We start from the raw sequence: 16,446 nt of genomic DNA, 5'->3' as shown, positions 1-16,446 counted from the left end.
TCTCGCTCCCTCACTCTCTCACTCACTCCCTCACTCCCTTTCTCTCTCACTCCCTCAATCTCTCACTCCCTCAATCTCTCACTCTCTCAGTCTCTCACTCCCTCAATCTCTCACTCCCTCAATCTCTCACTCTCTCAGTCTCTCCCTTCCAGCTGGAATGCCCGGAGTACGCTGACGAGGTTCAGATGGTCAAACCAATGTCACCTAATTGTACCCAGCCATTACCAGTGATGCTTGGTATTGGCCTCTCCTGGCCTGTCAGATCAGAGCGGCATCCAAGAGAGGGTGCGCTGTCACACCCTTTAAAGTACATAACCCCAACACAGGTCTAACTACAGATAACAAAGGACGTTGAAGATAGTATTAAATCAAAGAGAAAGCTTATAATGTAGCCAAAAAGAACACGACTGAGGATTGGGATAGTTTAGAATTCAGCCAGAAGGTCTAATTATTTGTATTGCATTTGTGGAAGACACAGCACTCCTCCCAGGATTTGAGCAACTGCTCGGTGGCAAATTAGTAAATTCAAGATTCAAGATTCAATTTAATTGTCACATGTACCAATTAAGGCACAGTGAAATTTGAGTTGCCACACAGCCATACTAAGTAAAAAAGCAAAAATACACACAGCACATAAAATAAAGTTTAAGATAAACATCCACCACGGTGGATTCAACATTCCTCACTGTGATGGAAGGCAATAAAGTTCAGTTATCTTCCTCCTTTGTCCACCCGTGGTCGGGACCTTGAACCCTCCCCAGTGTCGCTGCCGACGGTCCGATGTCCAAGGCCCTCTCGTCGGGATGATGGAAACTCTGGCGTCGGGACGGATTGGAACATTCCGTGGCATGGAGACCCCGAGTCGGCCTCTTCTCACCGGAGACCGCTGCTTCATGGTGTTAAAGTCAACAGGCCCCGCGGTCGGAGCTCCAACACTGGCGATCCTCGGCAAAAGATCCCAGGCTCCGCGATGGTAAGTCTGCACTGCGCCCGCGGCTTGAAGTTCCGGGCCAGTGTCCAGGAAAGGCTGCACCACTCCACATTGTAGGCTGCAGGAGCGGACGAAGATGCGACACGGAGAAAAATCGCATCTCCATCGAGGTAAGTGACTGGAAAAAGTTTCCCCCGGTCCCCCCCACCCCCACATAAAACATACCGAGAGACATTAAAACAAACATTCAAAACATATTTAAAATAATAAAAACAGAAAAGGGACAAGACAGACTGCTGGCGAGGCAGCCATTACGGGCACCATTAGTAAAAAAAAGTGTGAAAAAATTAATGATTTGCATAGACTTAAAGATAGAACAGTACAGCAAAGGACCAGACCCTCTAGTCCTCAATGTCTATGTCAAATATGATGCCAAGTTAAACTAATCTCCTCTGTCGGCACATGATCCATTCTCTGCATATCCATGTATCTATGTAAAGGTCTCTTAAACACCACTATCATTGCTGCCTTTACCACCTCCCCTGATAGCTCATTCCAGGCACTCTCACTATGTTAAAAATATGCTTCCACATAGCTCTTTTAATCTTTGCCCCTCTCACCTTAAAGCTAGGCCCACTAGTTTTAACATTTTCACCCTGGGGTAAAAGGTTCTGACGGTAATTTTATAAACTTCTATCATGTCTCCCCTCAACTTTCGACACTCCAAAGGAAACAATCCACTCCTGTCCAACCGCTTGTAATACCATCTAATCCAGGTAGGATTCAGGTAAACCTCTCCTGCACCCTCTCCAAAATCGTCACATCCTTGTACCTGGAATTGGGCGACCAGAACTGCACACAACACAGTATAGTTGGTAGCATAGTTGTCAGGATGTTGATTCCCCTGGCTGGGGTTTACTCTGCTTCTATTTCTTATGTTCTTATGATTTTATTGACTCAGGAGATTCATTCACTGAACCACTGAAATGTCACTTGAATTATATTTTCACGACATGGATGTTTATTGCCTCTGGAGCAAATGGAAAGCTCACTCCCTGCGACAGCGTCAATCAGCACAACTCAATTGTGTTCTGGCTGACACGTGAAATGTTGGAGAGTCAGTCCTCGACATGCAATAAACGGACTGGATGCTCTGACGTTCAGTCCTGTTTTTGACAAACAAGCTATGCCATTTTACACCAAAAATAACCCTGGGTGCATTTTCAATACTTTCTCGATTTCCAGTGTGAGTCTGATTTGCTATAATGGATCTATCTATTTGGGATTTCTAAAACTTTTTTATTGCTTTTGCTTTTAAGCAAATAATGGCACGAGTGTGGTTGGTTTATCTGATTGGTATTGGTATTGGTTTGTTATTATTAAGCACTTAAGGTGAACTGCATATTGACATCAAGACAGCAATTGTCTAACACCAAAAAAATCCAGCTATCACACCCTGATATTCAGTGGCGTTACTATCAATGAATCCCCCATAATCAATATCTTGGGGTAATCACTGACCTGAAACTGAACCCAATGTGGCTACGTGTGAGTAAATCACCTCATATCTCCCCAAAGCCTGCCCAGCATCTACAAAGATCAAGTCAGTATTTGTGATCGAATACTCTCCACTTGCCTGGAGGAGTGCAGTTTACATAGCACTCAAGAGGTTTGACACCATACAGGACATAGCAGCCACCTGTTTGGAACTCCTTGCATAACCTTCCTCACATGCCACTACCAAAGCAGGTAGCAGTAATTTGTACCAGCTACAGGAGGACAATTAGGAATGGGTAATTAAATGTTGGCTCAGCATGCGAAGACCACATCCTTTGAATGAATAAAAAAATGTGTGAGGAGTGCAGAATGTACCTCATTTAGGGGACTTCATTGTCCACCACGGAGAGCAGCATCTCTGACTAAACTGGCTGAGTTGTGAAAGACACATGGCAATTAGTCAGTGAACCAATACAAATAATTCAATCCACCAACTTTATCCTTACCAATTAAAAAATTAAAAATGAATATGCCCATGACTACTCTGTTAGAAGCGACCACTACATATTCCTTGTGGAGACAAGGTTGCATCTTCGTACTGAGGGAGCTAATTTAAGTTCAAGTTCATTGTCATATGCACGGGTATGGTGAGGAACAGGTAGCATGAAAGATCTTGCATGCTGCAGCATCATAGGTGCATAGACTGACTTCACCCTCTCAATTCATCTAATCAAAAGTATACATCTCAATAAGATCACCATTCAGCCTTCTGCACTCCAAGGAATAAAGTGCTAGTCTATCCAACCTCTCTCTATAGGTCAGGACACGAGTGCCTGACCACATCCTCGTAAAGCTTATAGGCACTCTTTTCAGTTAATGACATCCTTCCTATAGCAGGGTGGCCATAATTGCACATCATACTCCGAATGCGGCCTCACAAATGTCTTGTCCAACTGTACCATAACGTCCCATAATAATGCAAAAATTATACATTGATTACATATAAAATTCTAAAAGAAAGAAGACTGTGCAAAAAGAAACAAGACATTCGTCTAAAATCATCATTAGCCAAAAAAAGTGGATTATAGTGCAAGAAGTGAGCTGTACTGTATCATCTCCAGGTATGATTAGGGTTGTGTCCAATAATCTACAGTTATTGTATCTCTTCTCAAGTTCAGAGTGCTGCTACAATCTGCTAACCCATTCCAAATAATGTTCTAATCTTCCAATTTGTAGATGGGTGCTGACAAATGATTTATTTCAATGATTTGGATGAGATCATACATGGCAAGATGAAACTTAGTTTGCTGATGATACAAAAGTGGATGGTTTTGCAGACAGTGAAGATGGTTGTGAAAATTTGCAGCAGGATCTTGATTGATTGTTGAGGAATGGTTGATGGAATTTAATACAGGAAAATGTGAGGTGTTGCATTTTAGGAAGTCTGACATGGGCAGAACCCATGCAGTGAATGGTAGGGTTTTGGGGAGCGTTGTAGAGCAGAGGGATCTAGGAGTGCAGGTGCATGGTTCCTTGAAGGTGGAGTCGCAGGTAGATAGGGTGGTCAAAAAGGCTTTTGGCACATTAGTCAGAGTATTGAGCATAGGTGTAGGAAAGAACTACAAACGCTGGTTTAAATCGAAGATAGACATAAAATGCTGAAATAACTCAGACTGAAGAAGGGTCTTGGCCAAAAACCTCACCTATTCCTTCTCTCCAGAGATGTTGCCTGTCCCGCTGAGTTACTCAAGCATTTTGTGTCTATTATTGAGTATAGAAGTTGCGAGGTCATGTTTGCAGTTGTATAAGATGTTGGTGAGGCTGCATTTAGAGTATTGTGTTCAGTCTGGGCACCATGTTATAGGAAAGATGTTGTCAAGGTGGAAAGGGTACAGAGAAGACTTACAAGGATGTTGCCAGGACTAGAGGGTCTGAGCTATAGGTTATAGCCAGAAGTTGAGTAGGCTGCGATTCTATTCCTTGGAGCACAGGAGGATGAGGGGTGATTTTTTAGAGGTGTATAAAATCATGAGAGGATTAGATCGGGTAGATGCACAGATTCTCTTGCCCAGAGTAGGTGAATTGAGGACCAGAGGACATAGATTAAAGGTGAAGGGGAAAAGATATAATAGGAATCTGAGGGGTAAATTTTTCACACAAAGTGTGGTGGGTGTATGGAACAAGCTGTCAGAGGAGGTAGTTGAGGCTGGGAACATCCCAAAGTTTAAAAAAAGGTTAGATAGGTACATGGATAGGACAGGTTTGGAGGGATATGGACCAAACATGGGCAGGTGGGACTAGTGTAGCTAGGACATGTTGGCTAGTGTGGGCAAGTGGGCTGAAGGGCCTGTTTCCACATTGTATCAATCTATGACTCTATGACTATAAGTGCAAACTAAACTAGCTATCAGAGAAACTAGCTATCACTACTGAATCAGCAGTGGTAATCATCTATAAGTTACATACACATAGTTAACATAATGTGTATATTTAATGGTCCATGCATTGCTCATAGATGGTTGAAATTTGCGATCAATCTGTTCTCAGTTCATTAATGTATTAAGATAATATATTCTTTAGATATATAAGCAGACTTAATGCAGATGTTCTGTGATATATGCACAATTATGGGATGACTTCAGTGAGAACATTTGTGATATTGTGTTCAGCTTTGGTCATCCTGCTATAGGAAAGATGTCATTAAGCTGGAAAGAGTGCAGAGAAGATTGACAAGCATATTGCCAGTTTAATATGAGAGCCGTCATCAACTACAATGGTGAATTGGATTTCCTACAATTATGTTACAAGATACACTCAATCATAGCCTAATTTACTGAGGGGTGGGAGAATTTTAATTTCCAGCGAAGATTAATAGCTTATAATCTCTCATTTCTCTGCAGGTTTTTGATAGTTTAACTGCTGTGGGAAAAATCCTGTGATAACATTACCTTTTGGTAATCAGTGCGCTCAGTAAGTTCTTAACCTCTAACAAGTTTACTGCAGAGCACGCAAGCTTACCCAGGTGAGACAAAAGGGTTTTAAACGAAGTGGGTGTAGATCATCAAGGGATCGTGACAAGATCTTTGGGAACTTTCTACATAAATTAGTTTAGTTTAGTTTAGTTTAGTTTAGTTCATCCTATTGGCGGCGCGGCTCTGGCTGCAGCGGCTCTCCGGCAGTCCTGTTTGTTTTGTGTTTTTTTGGGTTGTTTATTTTCGTTTTGGTTAGTCTAGTTTTGGTTTTTAGGTTCTGTTTTGGGGGGGTTGAAACGGGGCTTGCTGTCTCTCCCTGCGGGGGAATGCGACTTTTTTGTCGTATTCCCCTTCTCTGCCTCCGTCTGCGCTGAGGCCTAATGGCGGAGCTGGCGACCTCGAGGCTCAGGAGGCAGAGCCCGCCAGGACTCGCACTGAGCTCGCTCTCGTGAGGGCGGCCCGGCTCGGGGCTGGAACAGGGCTTCTGTGAGGGGCTGTGACGCTCCCGTGAGGATGGCCAGCCCGAGGAAGGAACGGTGCTCCCGTCGGAGTGGCCGAGCTCGGGGAGGTACGGCGTTCCCAGCCTGAGGGAGGAGCGGTGCCCAGTCGGGGCGGCCCAGCCCGAGGGAGGAGCGGCGCCCGGTCGGGGCGGCCCAACCCGAGGGAGAAGCGGTGCCCGGTCGGGGCGGCCCAGCCCGAGGGAGGAGCGGCGCCCAGTCGGGGCGGCCCAGCCCGAGGGAGGAGCGGCGCCCAGTCGGGGCGGCCCAGCCCGAGGGAGGAGCGGCGCCCAGTCGGGGCGGCCTGGCGCGAGGCTGAGACGGTAACGGCACTCACGTGAGGGCGATCCGGCTCGGGGCTGCGACGGTGTTCTGGCGGTGGTGGCCTGAGTCCGGGGTTCGGCCGCGGGCCAGCGGCTGCGTCAGCAGGACTGGTGGGCGGCAGCTTCGACCACCCCGGGCCGCGGTGTTTGAGCCGCGGGACAGTTGTAACATCGCCCGGGGGGTATCGCCTCAGCGCAGATCGGGAGAAGAGGAGGGAAGAGACTGGAGACCTAAGACTTTTGCCTCCATCACAGTGAGGAGATGTTGGGTGGACTCACTGTGGTGGATGTTAATATGTGTTTATTGTTGTTTTTTATTGTATTGTATTGTATGTATGACTGCTTCAATTTCGTTCAGACTTCGGTCTGAATGACAATAAAAGGTAATCTAATCTAATCTAATCTAATCTAAGATACAGCATGGAAACAGGTCCTTCGGCCTATGGAGTCCATGGCAATCATGAATCACCCGTTCACTCTGGCTCTATGTTGTCTCACTTTTGCATACACTTCCTAAACATCAGGGGCGATTTACATAGGGTTATTAACCTGGAAAAACCTGCACACCTTTGGGATTTGGGAGGAAACCAGTACCAACAGCCAAGGTCAGGATCCAACCAAGTTGTCTGATGCTGTGAGATGCAACACGACCAGCTGTATTCCTTCAGGCCTGAGAACTGTTGGTTTCATGCCACAATCTTTAAAAGGATGAGGGTGACATCAAATTGCAATTTCTATTGACAATCAATATCATGTATACTATACTTCTCAGCAATTGAGGTCTCCATTGAGGTCTTCTCCTTGGGCTGCGCTTTGTCAGGAATCTCAACCTACCTGCAATGTTTGGTTAAGCTGCATTGGGGAATGATGATGATGATGATGATACTTTATTGTTACATATTATGTCACAGTGATATTCTTTGTTTTCCATACCCAAGGTATGCAAAGAGCCACCACATAAGGGTGCTGACATAGTTACAAAGTATCCCACGCCGGGTCCTCCTTTGTTCTCTCCCTCCTCCCTCAAGACGGTTCCCCCATGCCGGATCCTTTGTTTTCTCTTCCCTCCCTCACGACAGTTCCCCCACGCTGGGTCCTCCTTTATTCTCTCCCCCCAGTCACGCTGGTTTCCTCACGCCGGGTCCATGCAGTTTTGGTCGCCCTGTTACAGGAAGGATGTGGAGGCTTTTGAGAGGGTGCAGAAAAGGTGTACCAGGATTAAAGAGTATTTGCTATAAGGTGAGGTTGCACAAACCTGGGTTGTTTTCTCTGGAGCATCTGAGGCTGAGGGGACACCTGATAGAATGTGTATGCTGAACTGTCATCGGAGAGAGGAGGTGCAGAACTCTCGTCGGAGGGTCTAAAGAAGGGTCTCAACTCGAAACGTTACCCATTCTTTTTCTCCAGAGATGCTATAGCTGTTAATACTCAGACGCATGTAAAGATACAACATATTTTATTAAACACTTACAGCTCAGGATCTACAGTACGTTACATTTCTAGCTGCTACATCTACTACTCGACGTAGGCGAGTTCTGATATTATAAAGCATGTATAAGGCGGGGCTTCTACTAACATGCACTATGATAGGCTAGCATGCAATTTGGCAGATACATGGCTGGAAAGGTTTAGAGGGCTATGGGAAAAAGCAGCCAGGTGTGACTAGTGTAGGTGGGGCATCTTGTTCGACATGGGCAAGTTGGGCCTGTTCCCTGTCATATGACTCTATGACTCTCTGACTGGAGAGAACCTGAAAGAATCATAACATTTTCCATGAAGAAAGACACTTGGATAACTATCTTTCTCACTGACCTCAATTGGAGATCAGTCATTTTCCATTATTGCACTGGGGTGAAAAGGGGCAACGCTTATCCACAGCAAATCCAAGCTCACGTTGCAAATCCTTGCTTCATATCATTAAAATAATCCTAAATTGGAGCCTAAAAATATAGTCTGTGTTTTGCTTTTCCTCCCTATTACATTTTTAAAGTAGCAAGCGTATAAATAATTAACAAGGTTCTGGTAACTTAGGTGACAGCAAGCACAGAGATATCTTTCCATGGTATAATTTTGATTCACAGTGAAAACTAATACTATAAATTGAGCCGGAATATGTGTAATTAATGTGTCACAACGGCAGACAGACATGTAGAAAGGAGCAACAGCATAGAAAATTTAGTCTAGTCTAATGAAAGGAGAATAATTTTACACTGCAGTTCAGTAAAGAGGCAAACAGTTTTAAACACAGCTTGCAATTTAAAAAAGCTGTAATGATCCTTTGTGCGCCATACTTGATCGAGTTTTATTTGATTATTTTTGCCCACAACTTGCTGGTATAACTACTTTCTCACTTTATTTTACCATTTATCATCTCCAGTTTATTTACTCCATTCCCAAATCTTGTCGTAATTCTGAATAATGCAGCTTCCCATGCATGTGCTAGCACTTTGAGAATTTCCAATTAGCCCTTCTCCCCGATGTCCCTGCAATTCTCTCCTGTTGAAGCATATTTCTAGGTTGCCCTATGGTATCTCCTTCTACCCTCTCTTTAGGTAGTGCACTTCAAATCAGTGAATGTTTCAGAAGAATAATATTTTCATTTTCCTTATTGATGTCTTTGTTCTGGTTACTGAACCTACGGTCAGTGGGGTTTCTCTCCACCACCAACCCCCCCCCCCTCCCCCCCCCCCATTTATTCCATCGTACTTTTTAGCACCTGCGTCAAACATCCCTTCATCTTGTTATTGTGAGGAGAGCAATTGCAGCTGCTCTCGTCTCCTCTAGTAACTAACCAAGATTTCCCGTTGCTAGAACCACTCTGTAAATGCTATTTGTAACTATCTCCTTGACTTTGACCCTCGTTCCTAATTTAGTTTAGTTTTTTTTAGTTTAGAGATACAGCGTGAAAACAGGCACTTCGTCCCACTGAGTCCACACCGACCAACAATCCCCGCACACTAGCACTATCCTACACACATTAGAGACAATTTATATTAATACCAAGCCAATTAACCTACAAAGCTTGACATCTTCGGAGTGTGGGAGGAAACCGAAGATCTCAGAGAAAACCCATGCAGGTCACAGGGAGAACATACAAACTCCATACAGAGAGACAAGCACCCTAGTCAGGATCGAACCCAGGTCTCTGGCGCTGTAAGGCAGTAGCTCCACTGCTATGCCACTGTGCTGCCCTTGTTTATCCTGAACAGGGTTATTATAATACTATTATACATTACTTTCATACTACTTTATGCCTCTACAATGTAAGAATTCCATCGTTTTTTTTTACAATAACCTCAGCGAACTTTGAACATAGGTCTCTGATTTGGAGAATTGAACCATCATTAACCTGTGACGAGACATCCTGGGTTATTTTCCTATCACTTTCCATCATTAGGTGGCCAAACAAAAAAATACAGAAAGTATTTAATTTGGTGTATAATGTATCAATAACTAGAGCAGGATTAATGATTTAGTTTTGTACAGACACAACAGTTTAAAAATGGAACGTGAAGATTAATGAAACAAATTATTTTCAAACTGCTTAATTATCTCTGTGATAGAATTCTTAAATCAGACAAATGTTACAATAACAACAAAAAACAGTTAGAGGAGCACAGTGGGTCAGGCAGCATCTGTGGAGGGAATGTTCTATGTTATCGCTCTTTCTCTACACACTGAGGGCAATTTGCAGAGGTCAATGAACGTACAAACTCGCATGTCTTTGGGACGTTCAAAGACACCAGAGTGCCCGGAGGGAATCCACAGGGTTGCGGGAAGAACATGCACACTCCAGTGCACACTCCACAGAGATAGCACCGGAGATAAGGATCGAACTGGGTCTCTGGCTCTGCATGGCAGCAGCTTTCCCAGCTGCTCCACGGCCAGCCTGATATGTTATTGGTAATGACTGCTTTAATTATTGATAATAAGGTAACCTCACCTTCAAAAGCCATTGAAAGTACATACTCTGTATGATAAAATTGTGATTTATATCTCTTTCCTTTCAGACCAAAGGAAGCAAACAACCTCTTTCCATCAATACAATTTATCTCTCTATGTAAAGTGACGTTAATGGAACACATATGCAAAGACTTGTGTTTCCTGTCCAAAGCAATCAAGCAATCCTGTTGTTACTCACTTTATAAGGTGCCAAGGATGACTCCTTTCATTAGTCTTGCATCAACCTGGGTCTGTAGTAATTAGCATGCATCTTTGTGTTGCTTAACAACCTCTGGGTAATTCTGCTTTTAGCATTGCCTGGGTTAATTATCGCTTCCTTCTGCATCCGAAGCACACAGTCTGGATACAAAAACTGAATCAAACTGAAGAAATATTCAATTTACGTGATGATAGCTATTTAAACAGAAACTGACATCTTCAATTACGAGCGTACGTGATCACCAGGGAGGAAAGCAACAGCTTTCTAACAAACATGCCCCACAAAAGCACAGTGCTGGAACATCATGATTCATCATTGATGTCGATCAGCAAACCAGCATACCCGATGGGAACCCCACGAAGATCTACCATCCCCATCCATTAAAAAGAGCTGCACGGTGGCGCAGGGGTAGAGTTGCTTCCTTATGGGCCTGTCCCACTGATGCAACTCTTTAGGCGACTGCCAGGGACTAATTTTAATAGAATTCACCTACGGCACCTGGTGACAACCTACGACAGCATCTATGACAACACATACGTCTACCTACAACAACCTATGACAGCAAAGATTGTCCCCACTGTCGCCGAAAATTCTTCAACGTGTTGAAAATTTTGTGGCAGCCACCTGTAGTCGGCCAAAAAATCATCTAAGTGGGACAGGCACATTACAGCGCCAGTGATCCGGGTTCGATCCTGACTAAGGGGACTGTCAGTATGGAGTTTGTGCATTCTCCCCGTGACCTGCGTGGGTTTTCTCCGGGAACTCCGGTTTCCACACGCACTCCAAAGACGTGCAGGTTTGTAGGTTAATTGGCTTGTTAAAATTGTAAATTGTCCCTGGTTTGGAATAATGTTAGTGTACGGGGATCGCTGGTCGGCATGGACTCAGTGAGCAGAAGGGACTGTTTCCGCACTGTATCTCCAAACAGACTAAACAAATTAAACTTTGTTCCAGGTAGTGGATGCATAAAACACATTTGGCTAGAAATTTTCCTTGAGCACTTGCTTGCAAATGCAAAATATCAAAGTAGAAAATGCTGGAAACATTCAATAGATTAGGCAGCACCTATTAGGCAATGGAAACAGAAGTCTCTCTGTTTGATGCTATTTAACCTGCTGAGTTTTTCCAGCATTTTTTATGTCTGGTCCAGATTTCTGGCATCTGCAGTCCATAGCCTTTCAAATACACAACATCATTGCAGCTGTGTGCTGTTTCTCAGCTCCAAGCTCAGGTTCCTGTAGAGATACGCACAATTCTGTGTGCAGACCACTGTATCACTGTTTCTGTTGTACTCTCCATGGGGATGGGGACCAGATTGGGTCTTAACACAGCATATTTAGAGAACCAAAACAAAAATATAATATCACATTCATGTCAATTTTACCGGGCAGGGAAATTGGCAACAACGACAGACCTCCAGTCAGAAAGTTTAACCTGTAGTCAGGTCTCAGTAGCCTGCACATCTCAATGAGCAGGATACTCAAACTCCAATAGAAACGATGGGAAAAATTGGTTCAAATTGTTCAGACTCAGCACGAAAAGCACAAATCTAACTTTAGCACTGACAGGATGTAAAAAATAAGGAGCTAGAATTCCTTGGACAAAGTGCAATGTTTACATATGCTATGCAATTAATTTTCTAATCAAAACAAAAACAATTGTTAATGTTAAATCAAGGATTGCAAATTTCACAGGTCAAGACTGCAAGTAATTGCAGAAAGTTCATTTCACCACAAAAAGAGTGGTCACCCAGAAACCAGTGCAAAATTGGTACACGCTGTGCAAATTTCAAATTTTCAGCATTGTTGTTTTTGGCAGTGGGCCATTGAGATTTTGGATCAGACTCTTCCAACATTGACCAAATGGAAAACTCAAGCTACCTTACCTTTGAGATCAAATTCCCAAAAGGAGCCCTGGCATGGATTTTTTGGAGGAAGCTAAGAATTCCTTGCCTCCTCCCCTCACTCCCCAACCCAATATTTAAAAGTACCATTTAAAAGGCACTTTGATAGGTACATGGATAGAAAGGATTTAGAGACATGTAGGCCAATTGTGGGCAAATTAGACTAGCTGAGACTGGCCATTTTGGTTGCAGGAACATGTTTGGCCAAAGGGCCTGTTTCTGTGCTGTTTGACATCATGGCACTTTGGTACACAGTCACCTCTCCACAACCATCTGAAATTTGCTTTTGCTCTGATCAGAGGTGGGCATTTTGGCAGTTATCTGACCATGATGTATTTTAACCTGAGGCTTCAGCTTCCAGAATAACAACTTTTTAGACAGCACCTTGGACGTCTAAGAATCTCATCTACCGCATTCGGTGCTCCCGATGTTGCCTCTTTTACATCGTCGAGACCAGGCATAGACTATGTGAGCAAACACTGAGAACACTTGCACTCGGTCCACCAAGGTCTGCTAGATCTTTTAGTTGCTGGATATTTTAACTCTCCTTTCCATTCCCGAGCCAACCTTTCTATCCTGGGCCTCCTGCACTACCTCCTCCACATGCAACTGATGGAACAGCATGTTATATTCCACGGGTAGCTTACAACCCAATGGTATGAACGTCACATTTACCAATTTCAAGTAAAAACCCTCTTACCCCTCTCTCTTTCCTGTTTTCCCTCCACCTCAGTGAGCATACGTTTCATCCACTATACAGGCCCTCTTTCTTCTCCCCATACCCATCCCCTTCCACCTATGTTCCTCCCTATGGCTTGACATTTCATTCCTCTTCTTTCCTTATTTGACACACTTTGGCTCCTTCGTCACCTCTGGTCTTTTTCCACACATCCGGCAATCAACGCCCCCCCATCTTTTCCTCCTATCTCTGTCCCGCCCCCATCTTTCTTTTCCAGCTTCCACCCCCTCTAGCACAATCAGTCTGAAGAAGGATTCCGACCTGAAACGTCACCTGTCTATGTCCTCCAGAGATGCTGCCTGATCTGCTAAGCTACTCAAGCACTTTGTGTGGGTTTAAGGCTGCCACAAAGTTAGCATGGGCTTTCCACGCCGTACCTCACTTCTAATTTATAGCCTGATGTTTTCTTAGTTAATGCAAACAAGGAATAACACATTGCGAATCCTCCATCTTGTTTCCAACTTGCTTTGGGTCATCAAATGGCTGAGTGTTGTTTATTTAAAAGTACAGGCATTGCAGCGGCCACTAGGTGGACCTTCAGACTGCCAAAGAAAAACTGATAGCAGAGAATTACGTTCACACAATTATCTCTGGAGATGTTTCTGTAAAATTCTAAGAAATCATAAGCCTGAAATGTTAACCCTTTTCCAATCTCCACAGATATGACCTGATCTGCTGGGTATTTTCAGTACAGTTACCTCCCTTTCTACACTTCAGCAGCCGCAGTATGTTATTCTCTCATTTGCACTTCACTGAATGATCCCTCTTCTAAGAGATTCAACTATTTTGTGTAGGAAGGAACTGCAGTGGCGGGTTTAAACCGAAGATAGATACAAAATGCTGGAGTGACTCAGCGGGACAGGCATCATCTCTGGAGAGTTTCGGATTGAGACCCTTCTTCAGACTGAATGTCAGGGGAAAGGGAAACCTCAGTACCCCACAGCTCTGCACTTGTTCCCCATCCCCTTAGTCACAACAGGGACATAGTCCTCCTTGTCCTTACCTTCACCCTATCAGCCATTGCATACAACACATAAATCTCTGACACAAGGGGATCCCACTACTAGTCACATCTTCCCATCACCAGCCCTTTCCACTTTCCGCAGAGACCGTTCCCACACCAACTCCTTGGTTAACTCATCCCTTCCCAACCAAACCACCCCTTCCCCAGGCACCTTCCCCCGCAGGAGATGCAACACCTGTCCCTATACCTCCTCCCTTAAGTCTGTCCAGGGACCCCGACAGTCCTTACAGGTTAGGCAGAGATTTACTTGCACCTCCTCAAACCTTATCTACTGTATCGTTGTTCAAGATGTGGACTCTTGTACATCGGCGATGCCAAACGTAGTCTGGGCGATCGTTTGCTGAACACCTTCGCTCGGACCACCTGGATCTACATGACCTCCAGGTTGCAAAAAAAATGTAATTCACTTTCCCATTCCCACACTGACCTTTCTGTCCTAGGCCTCCATCATTGTCAAAGTGAGGCGAAACGCAAATCGGTGGAACAACATCTCATATTTCGCTTGGGAAGCTTACTCAGTGGTATGAATATTGACTTCTCTAACTTCAAGTAACCACTGCACTCTCTCTCTATCCCTTTAACTCCCCACCGATGTTGCACCAGATTCTCATTCTCATCTAGCAAACTGCTAACAGTGGCTTGTTTCCTTTATCATTGTTATTTTTTGCATATCTTTCATTGATTTGTTTTATATCTCTCTACATCACCCTCTATGTTTCTCATTTCCTTTTCCCCTGACTCCCGTCTGAAGAAGGGTCTCGACCCGATACTTCAACCATTCCTTCGCTCCAGAGATGCTGCCTGTCTCGCTGAGTTACTCCAGCATTTTGTGTCCACCTCCTATTTTCTTCCCTCTCAGGAGACTCAAGGAAGTGCAGATGCTGGAATCTTGGACAAAATGCAGGAATTCAACGGGTCAGGCAGCATCCATGAAGGGAATTGACAGGCGATGTTTTGGGACACCCCACCCTACACCTATTTCTCCTACTATTCTGCCCCAGTCATTCTGCCCCCTTCCCCTCCTCTGTACACTCATTTCCCATCTCAGAGTTTCTAATTTCCCTTTTATCCCACTCCTTCTCTCCCCTGTCCCTTTCCACCCATATCTCCAGCTTTACATTTCACTCCTTTTCTCTCCTTATCTGACACCCTTTTGTCTCCTTTCCATTTCTAGTCTTTATCACTTGCTCCACTTCATTCACCTGTATCTACTATCACATGCCTGACTTTGTTCCACCCCCACCTCTATTTTCCAGCTTTCTCTTCCCTACCAAAGACTGAAGGGTCCCGATCTGAAACATCACCTGTCCACTCCCTCCACAGAAGCTGCCTGACCTGTTGAGTTCCTCCAGCACGTTGTGTTTTATTGCTCAATTTTCCTTCTGCATCCTCTACAACAAAGAGAAACACTCTTGGTTCAATACCAAGCATACCTACTCTTCACTCATAGTGAACCCTTAACACACTGTCATCCATTCTCTCCCGGGCATTTCTTTCCCATCTATATTTTACCCATTTATTTTCGCTCTCTCAAACTGAAGCCCTCTCCCCTATTGCTTTCTTTCACCATCATTTCCCTTCCAAACCTCTGCTGCTCCTCCTCCTTTCTCCTTCTCTTCTAAGCCCCACTGATTTTGCTGGCCTCTACATTTCAGCCTTTCCCTTCCACTCCCACACTACCTTCCAGTGTGAAGAAATGTCCCGACCTGAAACATCGCCTGTCCATTCCCTCCACAGATGCTGCCTGACCTGTTGAGTTCCTCCAGCACTATGTTGTTTGATCAAGATTCCAGCGCCTGTGGTTACTTTGTCTCTGTGAAATTGATTAGTTGCTGTTTCTGCCCATCAACATGCAAGTACACCTGAGATTGACTTACAAATCATTTTATGGCATGGAATTATTTTATGCCCATTGCCATGAAATCATTCCATGTGTTGTCAATATAGCATTCCTGTAGAAAGAGCAGCTAAATGTCTAGTCGTTTTGGTTGTTACTGTCCTTGGAATATACAAGTCCTTTGTTGCATAGACTCAGGTGACTTAGGTACCGACCCAAAACACGGTGTGTCCATTTCCCTCTGCAGATGCTGCCAGACACAGCACTTTGTGTTTTGCTTAAGATTTCAGCATCTGCAGCTTCTTGTGTCTCCACCCTCTCGTCTTCTTGCACTGTATTTTTTCTTAGCTTAGTTTAGTTTAGTTCTGAGATACAGCATGGAAGCAGGCCCTTCAGCCCGCTGGGTCCGCGCCGACCTGCGATCCCCATATATTAACACTATCCTACACACACTAGGGACAATTTTGTTTTTACATTTACCAAAGCCAATTAACCTGCAAACCTGTACATCTTTGGGGTGTGGGAGGAAACCGAAGATCTCGGAGAAAACCCACGCGGTCA

The 16,446-nt window shown here is 44.4% G+C and overlaps 1 long non-coding RNA gene across 1 annotated transcript; it reads left to right on the top strand.

Annotated features, from left to right (window-relative positions):
• Positions 1-2,110: 2,110 nt before the first annotated feature.
• LOC116977334 lies at positions 2,111-16,179 on the top strand. The gene is made up of 3 exons (XR_004413189.1): positions 2,111-2,355; positions 3,818-3,822; positions 16,169-16,179. It is a non-coding gene; the product is annotated as an uncharacterized LOC116977334 (long non-coding RNA).
• Positions 16,180-16,446: the final 267 nt, after the last annotated feature.

Source organism: Amblyraja radiata, chromosome 9 (assembly GCF_010909765.2).
Source record: "Amblyraja radiata isolate CabotCenter1 chromosome 9, sAmbRad1.1.pri, whole genome shotgun sequence".
Lineage (NCBI taxonomy): Eukaryota > Metazoa > Chordata > Chondrichthyes > Rajiformes > Rajidae > Amblyraja > Amblyraja radiata.
Note: the sequence above shows the minus strand (reverse complement) of the source record. Positions and strands in the feature narration are given on the sequence as shown.